This window comes from Gopherus flavomarginatus, chromosome 8 (assembly GCF_025201925.1).
Source record: "Gopherus flavomarginatus isolate rGopFla2 chromosome 8, rGopFla2.mat.asm, whole genome shotgun sequence".
Lineage (NCBI taxonomy): Eukaryota > Metazoa > Chordata > Testudines > Testudinidae > Gopherus > Gopherus flavomarginatus.
The window spans coordinates 89,738,454-89,750,023 of record NC_066624.1 but is presented as its reverse complement, the minus strand read 5'-3'; the positions used below and the strand labels follow the sequence as shown (position 1 = coordinate 89,750,023).

Sequence of the window (11,570 nt, the reverse complement as noted above, 5' to 3'; positions counted from 1 at the left end):
TTTTAGGTGCTATGATGAAGGTCAAAGGAGAATGAATGAATTTGAACTCCTAAAATGAAGGAATTCTGTAAGGAAAACTCCTGAACTTCCAAAACTACAGAGTCGGTTTGTGGTGACTCAGGGAGAGAAATTTTAGACAGTTGCTTTCCCCTTTTTTTGCTTAAAGAGCTTGTATATTGTGAAGGCTCTTCGTTTAAAAAAAACAAAAACAAAACAACAACAACGAAAAACAGCTACCAGATGTAATACTGAGGGATAAGATATATATATTCAGAGGTGAAGCTCCCCCTCGCCCCCTTTTAACGGTGCCTAACTCACGTTTCACATGCAATTACTTTGAGGATAAAGTTTCTTCCGTTTAGCCCATGATACTTTGCAGTGCAATTGCAATAGCCCGTGCTGAATTGAATGACAACAATGGATTGTTTCTATGGTATCAGCCAATCAGTTGCTGGACAGAGATGAAAAGGTGAAATTTAAGATGCTGCTCCAAGAGGTCACATTACTCCCTCTGCAGCTCCCCATCGCAGATCTGTCTCCTAGTCTGACAAACTGGACTGGCAATAATGTTCTCACAATCTGTAAAGCCCAGGAAAACCATGGCATATCTTTCAGTTTGAGAACAGGACAAAAACTAAAACTTGATCACTTCTTCTTGGCTTTTTTTGACAGTGGCTATGATATTAATCTATTTGATGCATCCTCTGTGAAAGGAATTATATAATGATTCCCTGCACTTGCAGAGGATAGATGGGATCCTCTGATAGGGCTTTTCCATCTCTAATTTTTTAGATCTTTACAAAAAGAAGAGTGTTTTCTTGCATTTTGAACGGTCAGTAACATCGTTACTGCTTCTCTGTGTAAAGTGAAATATAAACATGACTCGCACAATGTGACCCATACTTTCTTGGAGCCTTCTTATTGGAGGAAACTTTGAAATAGAAGGTGAATGAAAAGCTGCTTAGTACTCCCAGCAGACTTTGAACTAGCGAACAATAGGAGCACGCTGAATAGAAGCGGAGACAAGAAATGCTGGAATACCTGGTGCTGGATCACACCACTTCAGAATCCTTTAGCTAAATTCATCTCCTGTTAGAAAACAGAAACCAAGTTCGCGCATTTTAAGTGTTCAGGGTGGACACACAAATAAGATGCGGCAGCTTGCTTCGCTTTTTTGCAGAAAGTGCAATTCACCCGGGCATGGAGGGACCATGGGATGGAAGGCCTCTTCCAATGCAACATAATCACAGTAGTTCTGCTCTCTGTGTCTGGTATGTGTGTGGGGGGCATTTGAGGGAAGATGCTTGAGGAGCAGAAGTGGAAAAGAGCTAACTTGCCTCTCCTGACTGACTGAAGTAGGCTCTGCACCACCTCCACATAAACCGTGGCAGAGAGGAGGTTTTATAGCAGGTTAGGAGAGAAACAGAGGCCTAGGGCCAGTCCTGTGGCCACAACCCCGACTCCTATGCAGGGGTCCACCCTAGGGACTCAGGTAATACAGGTGAGGTAGATAGGTGCAGTGGAGGAGGGGCTGCAGAGCAGCTGCCCACAGGTTGGTAATGGATTTAATTCTCCCACCACCAGCTGCTGTAGTTCCCATTTACTCATGCTTTCCCAGGGTGGGGTGAGGACCCAATCCTCCTCTCCCTGTTCATGAAGCTGAACTCCCATTGACTTCAGATAGAGTTTTGCCCGAGGAAGGACTGAAGAAGCTAGGCCAGACTATCAAAAAGACACCCCTCCCAAGTGTCTGCAACTATCCTGATAGTATGGAAATGGCAGAATAACCAACAGCACCCAGCATGCTGGGGCAACTCTGCTGCAGTCAGCACAGCCCCCCCAGCGGGGAATTGACTTGCCAGGATCGTGACCCTACAGTGACTCCAGCGGGAGCAGGATCCGGCCCCGCAGCTGGCACCCTCCACCCGCCCTTCCCTGGGGAAAGGGCCTGGCAGCGACTGCTGCGTGCCCGGGGCAGGCGGCGCGGGGCGCTCCGGTCCGGGCGGCTCCCGCTCCGGGTTTCTCCTGCTGTCGCCGCGCGGCTGGGGGGCATTGCTGTGTGTGTTTGAATGAGGACGCAGGTTGTGGCGGCAGCAGAGCTGGTGCTGGCGCCTTCTCTGCCGGTTGCTCCTGCTGCGGGGCTGGGGAAGACCCGCTCTGCACCCGCTGCGGGGGGACATGCCCTAGCGAGAGGGAGCCGCTCAGAGGTACGGGCTTGCCCGGTGGGCACTGGGGTGCAGGGCTAACGACAGGCACCAAGTTCTCGTGAACTTTCCCGTGGCAGGCGGTGGCTGCATCCCAGTAAGTTGTGTGGCGCAGCCCCCCGGGCCGCCGGTTTCATCGGGGGGGGGTAACATGCTCGGGAGATGGTTAGGAGCTGTCTGCTGTCACCCGCTGGGCCGGGACAGACGCCTTGGAGCCACCAGCCTCCCCCCACGGGCTGGTACCGACTCGAGGTGCAGCCAAAGGGAGGCAGGTTTTGTTCGCTTCCTTGGAGTAGACGTAATGGCCTCTCCAAGTGTCTTGGCCCCAGGGAGCCAGGGAGAGGTCATTGTGTCTGCTACAGCCCCTTTGGGGAGGCATGTTAAGCACTCCGTTTAATGCCATGGAAATGAGGAGCTCACACTAGTCTCAAATGGCGTGAATCATTTGCATTTAATGGAAGGGGGACAGAAGGCAAAGAGAGGCGAGGAGCGCAAGCAGAAGAAATGACTGATATCCAGTTACTAGATAGACAATAACCACATACAAGCGTCTCAATGATTTTTAACAGCTTCGGATGTGCCTTCCTTCGGCTGGGAGCTGGAAAGCCGGAACAGTGGGGTGAGGATCCCTCTTGAAATTGGTACATCTTTTTCATTCATCTGTTTTCTCTAAACTAACCGAACATAATGGGTGCGACAGATACTTTTTAAGGAGAAGTCTTCTGTTCTGTGGCTGGTTTGTACTTTTCCACTTTGCCACCTGCTGTGTGCCCCAAAGTGGGCGCTTGAGAGAGACAGAACTCCTTTGCCTTGTATGTTTTGATTTTAGATAACATTAATTAAGAATAAAAAGTAGTTGTGGAAACAGTGATGGATTTGATTCACCTCCAGTCAAGTAAAGTCTTTTTGATTTAATATTTCCGTCTTTGTAATACATTTGTATTAAGCAGATGAGTTCAGAGATGTAGGTGAAAGAGAGAGCAAAAGGTTAGCCTTTGAAGAAAGGTTAATTGCTTTTCTTGTGGGTCTCCCATCTCATTTTCTGTACCCGTCTTTTGCCGTTTGACTGACTCACCAGAGCCATAAAAGTTAAGATAGCCAATACAGAGTCTCGTGTTCTTTGGAAAGCATATTTCCTTATTCTTAAACAGTATTCTCAGGGAATGTTAACGGAGTTTGTTTACCAGGAGCGTTAAATTTGGTACATGTACATATTTCTTAGATTATTATGTCAACAGGCTTATATTTTAGGTGGTTCAGCATTGCTTTTGTCCTTCCAGCTCCTCTCAGTAACTCAGTGTGGTTATTTAGCTGATGTATGGTAAGCAGCAGAGATGAAAGAGCTGATGAGCTTTTTCTAGCAGTTATTGCCACAAACAAGAAACATGGATTCCTAAACGGAGTTAGGGAATTCTTTAGCTGTAGTTGGAATTGATCACCTTGCCCTGTAGAATGAATTAAAAGACTAGGGCCTTACTTTTTGATTGTATGGAATGAAATGCAGTATGTTGCCGTATAATAGGGCTATTAAGCACTTGGTCTCCAGGACAACAAAGACATCTGAATTAAATAATCATTTTTCTGCTTTGTAAGACTAGTTCTCTTACATTGTATTAGTGAATGGAATAAAATGTGGTGTGTTGCCCTCAGATTTAAGGGTTAAAGAAAGTTTTGACATTTGGGTAGTTTATGATCCTGTTTGCTGGTTTGTATCCTGCAATTCCCTAATTCCCAATGACATGTGTTCCTATTGGTTCCTGGAGGTAAATTGCAAAGAGCAATGTTAGCAGGGAGTCAGATAATTAGTTAGAAAAATCGAGGGGAGGGGGGGAGATGGGGCTGAAACAAAGGGAGAGGGGTTCGGTGCAGTCTGGATTTATAGCCAGGCAAAATTAGTTTTGAAAGAACAATAGGTTGAGTAATTTGGGCCAGGATTTTTTTAAAACTTGGACTGTTGAAAGAATTTCTGATTTGATCATCAGCTTCTTAAATGTTTATCGCCAAAGTATTTAAAATAAATATGTATAGTTAGGCTTGGAAGAATTTATTTTATTGGTAAATGTCAATTTCACCTTATGCATACAAACTGACAAAAAAGGTGCATTGATGATAATCAAAATTTACAGATAGGCATATTAAGAAAACTGCTGCTTTTGAACTTATTAGAGTTTTTATTTTGTATACTTGGATGTGATGTTGACAATTTGTATTTTAACAGTTATAAAGCTTGAACTTTTTGAATCTCAACATCTACTGTCCTTAAATAATTATCTGTAATAATTACCCCTTATAATTTCCCACAAGTGTGAGAGTGTAATAAAAATCAACAAAAAAGCTCAAATCCATATTTCTGCACAACTGTGAAAATTTAAATAAAAATAGGGAAAAATGCTTAAAATAAACATTGATATTATCCATGGCCATTATTTAAAAAATTGAATTCTGCCATCCCTATCTACAGTATCTGCCATCTATTTTCAGTTAGAATTTTCTTCTGGTTGATGAGATGCTATAAAGTTCTACAGTACATCAATATGCTGAGGCTATAAAGAAACCATGTCTTTTATCTTAGTTCCAGTGAAGCCCTCAATAAGTACCATCTTTATTACATATATCTGACTATAAGAAGCTCATGTCTTGTTCATATGAATAACTTTGGAAGAAATATTGAGCCTGGAGAGAGAAATTTTGTTGGCAATTACAACATTAATTCAAGTATCAGAGGGGTAGTCGTGTTAGTCTGGATCTGTAAAAAGCAACAAAGAGTCCTGTGGCACCTTATAGACTAACAGATGTATTGGAGCCTTAGCTTGTGTCTGACGAAGTGGGTATTCACCCATGAAAGCTTAGGCTCCAATATATCTGTTAGTCTATAAGGTGCCACAGGACTCTTTGTTGCTTTTAACATTAATTCAATGCTTCATAGGCATTATTTGATATTCAAGATACAGTTGATATGAAGATAAGTCATAAAGAACTGTGTATCTCTTCCAAGGTCTGTTTCAGGAATTACATTAAATTGTATTCATTTTTTCAGTTCAAAGAGAAAATACGAAATAGAATTCCTATTGTTCATTTAGACCCTCATGTGCAAAAGTTTATTTTTGTCTTGTTGAACAATAAGGTTGTGAGATTCAGGAGGCTACGGCTTTCAGGAAGCTGCAGGTGCTCAACATTTCTCAGCATTAGGCCCTCAGTTTGCTTAGGAATATTTAGAGGTGAAATCCTGGTCCCATTGAAGTAAATGGGAATTTTGCCATTCAGATAAGAGACCCTAACAGTTGTAGTTCATCTTACAGTTACAGAGGTCTTGTGGTTAGGAAAAAGGACTGAGAGTCTGGAGAGCTGGATTCTGTTTGCAGCTCTGTTGAAGGAACTAAGGCATTGAAGTCGATGGGAGTTTTGCTATTGACTTCAAAGTGATGAGAATTTCACCCTGAGTGTATTCTTAGCATCTATATGTAGCACTTTTTGGTCCAATCCTGTAAGATGCTGAGCACTCTAGGCCATTGACTTAACCTTAGCACCTGGTAGGATTGGGCCCTTTCTGAAAGCACTTTACAAACATCTAATTAAGACTTTAAAAAACAGTTTTAGCCCTAAAGTAAAAAATTAAGAAAACAAACCAACAAACCGCTGCCCCCCCCCCAAAAAAAACAACCTCTCCCCCAAACATTATTTCACTAATTGATCTTCATCCTTTGTGGTATGGCTCACAGCTGTGTGTCTGTTGTAATTAATAGGTTTAGATAAGTTGCTAGAAAGTACGGCACATAATTCTGGAGAGCAAAAGAAATGAAGAGACCTCCCAAAAGAATCATGCATAATTCTTAAGTTACCAAGACAAATGTAAGACTGTATCAATTGTATCAAATGTACTATTCAGGGCTTCTTTGTTCAAGAGATACCTGCTGTGTTATAAAGTACAGCGCTTGTGTCCTTTACATAAACTCTGTTTATATACTTGTTCTTAAGGTTCATAACCCATATTTCACAAAGCTTCAGAAGCTATTAAATGTAAATATAATTACTATAGCCAAAAAATGCCCACCATAACAGTACTTAAAAGAAGTCTGGGCCCAATCCTGCAAGACTTACTAACACGAGTAGTCCCAACAGACCTACTAAAATAAATAGATTACTCATTGGTATGAGGGTTGCAGGTTCTATACAAAAGAAAAAAAATCTATGAAACTACTGCACTGCAGTGTATACGCTGTTGAAATCTTCCTGTACTGTTGAGCAACAGCTCCTGGAGTAATCCCAATAGAGTGAACAGATATTTATACCTTCTATATAGCCTGTGAAGGAGTCAGTTTCTGGATAAAAGGTTAGGTTGTACAGCAAAAGAATATTATGATTTATCATCTGACTATCAATGATTCATTAAAAGATTTATGGCACTGGCTGAAAAGCATTTTCTCATTTAAAAAGCCTGTAAAATAGGGATCAGCTGGTGCTTTTGGATCAGGTGGAGCGGAACTCATTATTGTAACAATACCAGCTCAGCTTGGGATGTTGCCTAGGGAATTGAGTTAACAATTCTGTCTTTCACCCTTTAAGGCTTGTGTTCCCAGATGACTCTGGGGACAAGCCCGTCAATATTTTAAAGGGAAAAAAAAATCTCTCTCTTTATGAGTTGAAGGTGAAGTTATCCACTATTGAATTGCTGCTAGTAGATCCCAAGCCCGGCAATAAGCAGGAGTGCTTTTGCACTGATGTGTTATCAAAAAATACTATAGACATCAAAATGGGTTTATCCTCAAAATACAGGGGAAAATTCTCATTTCAGGTCTCTACATTAGTACTCAGCTTCAGTATTTAGTGTTTCTCTGACCTCTGTGTCACTTTTCCTGTGATGTTAGGGAGTGCTAGTACTGTAGTTGAGTATTACCATGTGGATCTGAGGGGAGAATCTTTCTGTTATTACAAAGAAGCTTAGGCCCTGTCTGCACTACCACTTATGTCGGCAAAACGTATGTTGCTCAGTGGTGTGAACCCCAAAGCAACATAAGTTTCGCCAGCGTAAGTGGTTGTGTGCACAGTGCTGTGTCGGTGGGAGAGCTTCTCTCTCCAAAATATCTATCGCCACTTGTTGGAGGTGGTTTAATTAGGTCAAAGAGAGAGCTCTCTCCTGTCAGCATAGAGCAGCTACATGAGACATCTTTGGGCTTGGCTACACTCACACTTTACAGCGCTGCAACTGGGGTGTGAAAATACACCCCCCTGAGCGCTGCAAGATACAGCGCTGTAAAGCTACTCCCGTAAGGGATGTGGTTTACATGCAGCGCTGGGAGAGCTCGCTCCCAGCACTGCCGCTCTGACTACACTCACACTTCAAAGCGCTGCCGCGGCAGCGCTTTGAAATTCCAAATGTAGCCATACCCTTAGAGTGGCTGGCGCAGCTGCATCAGTACAGTTGTGCCACTGTAAGCTCTCTAGTGTAGACATAACCTTATTGAGACAAGGTGCATAAGGTAATAATCGTATCCACTCATTATACTCCACACCCAAACATAGCCATTGTGTGAACAACATACCCTCATATCTCAATGTCTGCACTTTGACCCATCAACCTTTTACCCCCAGTTGAGGATATTGCAGATTATGTATTCCTTATGCCACTGGATCTTAAACCGAAATTCGCACCCCTGTTCGTCTGTTATTCCCTGATAACCAGAAACTTCTATGCTTAAACTCTGTACCATTCACTTTTTTTTAAAACATCATCTTAATAAAATTTTTATTGGATGAACTTCTGTTGGTGAGAGAGGCAAGCTTCTGAGCCACACAGAGCTCTCAGGTCTGGGAAAGGTACTCCTAGCTAGCATCACAGCCAAATGCAAGGTGGAACAGATTGTTTAGCATCATAAGTAGTGAGCACATATTCCAAGGGACCATTCCAGGTAGAGTGGCTTGTTAACATCTTGAATGGTCCCTTAGAATATGTGCTAACTACTTATGGTAATCAATCTCTTCAACCTTGCATTTAGCTGTGACATTCTGAGGGCTTGGCTACACTGGAGAGTTGCAGCGCTGGTGGTGGGTTTACAGTGCTATAACTTAGTAACTGTCCACACCCACAAGGTACATCCAGCGCTGCAACTCCCTGGCTGCAGCGCTGGCTGTACACCTGGTCTGCTTGGGGCGTAACGATTGCAGCGCTGGTGATGCAGCGCTGCTCATCAAGTGTGGCCACCAAAAGCGCTGTTATTGGCCTCCAGGGTATTAGGAGGTATCCCAGAATGCCTGCTCACAACAAACCAGAAGAATGGCTGAACTCCGAGCTCCCCCGAGCTGCTTATCTAAAAAACAAACACAGCTCCTGTTTGCTGGAGCGAGCGAGCGGAGGCAGGCAGGGGAATTGCTTTGGAAGGTTCACAGCTGTTTGCTTGAAGAGAGAAGTCACACGGCGGGGGGAGGGAGTCCATGTTGAGCAGCTGCTTATGTGGTCTGAAGGCTATTTAGGAGTGCATAATTTGCATTTAGTGAATAAGAGAGGGGTGGGGGAAGGGCTCGAAACTTTTAAATTGATTGCAGGTTGGTGATTTGTATGTTCCAGTCCTTAGAACTTGCAAGGCAGGGAGCTGACAGATCCAAAAATCCACTCTCTCTCTCTCCCACGTTCCCCCTCAGCCCCCTCTTTTGAAAAGCACGTTGCAGCCACTTGAACGCTGGGATAGCTGTCCACAATGCACCACTCCCAACAGCACTGCAAATGCTGCAAATGTGGCCACACTGCAGTGCTGGTAGCTGTCAGTGTGGCCACACTGCAACGCTTTCCCTACACAGCTGTACGAAGACCGCTGTAACTCCCAGCGCTATACAGCTGTAAGTGTAGCCATACCCTGAGTATCTTTCCCAGACCTGAAGAAGAGCTCATGTAGCATGAAAGCTTGCCTCTCTCACCAACAGAAGTTGATCCAGTAAAAGATATCTCACCCACCCTGTCTATTTAATATCCTGGGACCAGTACAGCTACAACTACACTGCTTACATAAAAAGAAGCCTGTCTTTTAATGAATACTTTACACGTTACAGCGTGACCGTGGCAGCACTGGTGCAGCAGCACTGTGACATTGGCAGTGTAGACACCCTTTATTGCTGGCGGAGAGCTCTCCTGGCTATAAAAAGACCCACCCTTAACGAGTGTTGGTAGCTTTATCGCCGGGAGCCTGACTGGTGTCTATACTGGTGCTTTTCAGCACAAAAAGTTTTGTCGCTCAGGGGGGTGTTTTTTCACACCCCTGAATGACAAAAGTTTTAGCGTGGAAAGCGGCAGTGTAGACATAGCCTGAGTAGTGTTTAATGGTGATATCACCTAAGGATCTACTCATGCTACAATTGAAGCCAAAAGTAGTTTTGCCATTAAGATCAGGTTGTAACTATAGCTCATCTTACAGTTAGGGATGTCTTTGCCGCTCTGTTACAGACTTTCTGTGTAAGTTTGGGCAGCACAGTCTGTCTATGCCTCAATTTCTTCTTCAGTAAAATGGGGTTGATAACACTTACCTACTTTACAGACTTATGCTGAGGCTCAGTTCATTAGAGCTTGTAAAGTACATGAAGATATTTGGAACGAAGGTGCTTCAAAAATGCAGAGCAGTCTTATTGTGTCTTCCTCTCTGTATTGTACAGTGCTGAACATATTGTTGGCACTCAGAAAATAATAAATATGTGATTGTGATTCATACTTTATATAATTATTTCATTTGTAGTTAGTTAGTCACAAATTTTCATTTGTACTATTTGGTGGGAGCTAATTTAAAATAGCCTTTTTTTGCCTTTAAAAGAATTAGGTCTGTTTTTCTGGGCAACCTTTATAAGAGTCAATGAAAATTAATTACCTTTTGCATGTCAATAGATAGTCACTAGTACTACAGATCACACCATCTGTATGGCATGTAGGATATAGGCACATGAAGCAAGCATCTCTGATTGGTGTATGGATTTCCATTTAAGCTTTGAGTTACATACTGAGTTTAGAATGCATCCACATACTTTTTCTAGGGGAACCATTAACTCCTAGCTGGCAGACTGTCACTAAAGGAGTATTGTTTGGTTCAGCAGTAAAAAGTAGATTTGTTTGGTTAGAGATGACTGATCATTTTGTTTGTGTTTTAATGGGATAGTATAGCTGTCTGTGTCAAAATGGTTTTGTTAATAGGCAGCATCTTCAGCAGTCAAGCTATGATGACCTATTAAAGTGACATTTGCTTTCTTAAATTAGAGTTTTAGTATTGATATATGATTCTCTGTATTAGTTCAGATTATTATTATGAAGGATGAATATTAACAAAACAACACAAGCATGTAGGGACAAAATTAGAAAGGCAGGAGTGTTGTAAGCAAGAGATGAGAAGTAATTCTTCTGCTCTGCTCAGCACTGATAAGGCCTCAGCTGGAGTATTGTGTCCAGTTCCGGGCAACTGATGGAGCTAAAGATGTGGACAAACTGTAGAAAGTCCAGAGGAAAGCAACAAAAAAGATCAACATGACCTACAAGGAAAGATTGAAAAAACTGGGTTTGTTTAGTCAAGTATGTAAAACGTTGTTATAAAGAGGATGGTGATGAATTGTTCTCCTTATCCACTAAGGATAGGACAAGAAGTAATGGGTTTAAATAGCAGCAAGGGAGATTTAGGTTATACTTAACGGCAGGATTAGTTAATCATTAGACCAAATTACCTGGGAAGATTGTGGAATCTCTGTCATTGGAGGTTTTTAAGAACAGGTTAGATAAACCTGTCAGGAATGGTCTAGATCAGGGGCAGTCAACAGGCAGACCACAGGCGAAATCTGGACTGCCAGACGCTTTTGAACAGACCCCAAAATCTTATTATTTAGTTATTATTATCATTATTGTTATTGCGGTGTGAAAAATGTTTCTCTGGAGTCTGGACCTTGACTATATCTTGACCAAGAAATTTGGACTTTGACAAAAAATGCTTGACTACCCCTGGTCTAGCTATTACTTAGTCCTGGTTCTGTGCAGAGGACTGGATTAGATGACCTGTTGAGGTTCCTTCCAGTCCTCCATTTCTATTAATCTATGATTCTATTGTTTCCCTTTAAAAAAGCAAAATTCTTAATCTGTGTTTCCCAAACTATGGGTCAAAGACGCAGAGGAGGCCTGGAGAGATCCATGAAGGCTGAGGTCAGTCATCAAATAATATAAACTTTTTTTGGGAAAAAAATCAATAAATATAAAATAATAAAAGTAAATACCCACTGTAAGCCCTGTCATGATCTATCCTTGTAAGGGTATTCAATTTACTTGTCCATTGAAAATACCAGCTGGTTGTTTACTGTAGACCATTTCAAGAGGTGAGTGTGTAGAAGGCTGCTATAGCCTCTGCTAGTGAA

At 42.4% G+C, this 11,570-nt stretch overlaps 1 protein-coding gene across 1 annotated transcript in view; it reads left to right on the top strand.

Moving 5' to 3' along the window:
- The first annotated feature begins 2,097 nt into the window (after positions 1-2,097).
- The window catches only part of PLCH1 (phospholipase C eta 1), a 201,824-nt gene continuing 192,351 nt past the window's right edge, over positions 2,098-11,570 (top strand). The window contains exons 1-2 of the mRNA XM_050966208.1: positions 2,098-2,207; positions 2,774-2,845. The gene's annotated coding sequence lies outside the window, so the exon portion shown is untranslated. The remainder of the gene's footprint in view (positions 2,208-2,773; positions 2,846-11,570) is intronic.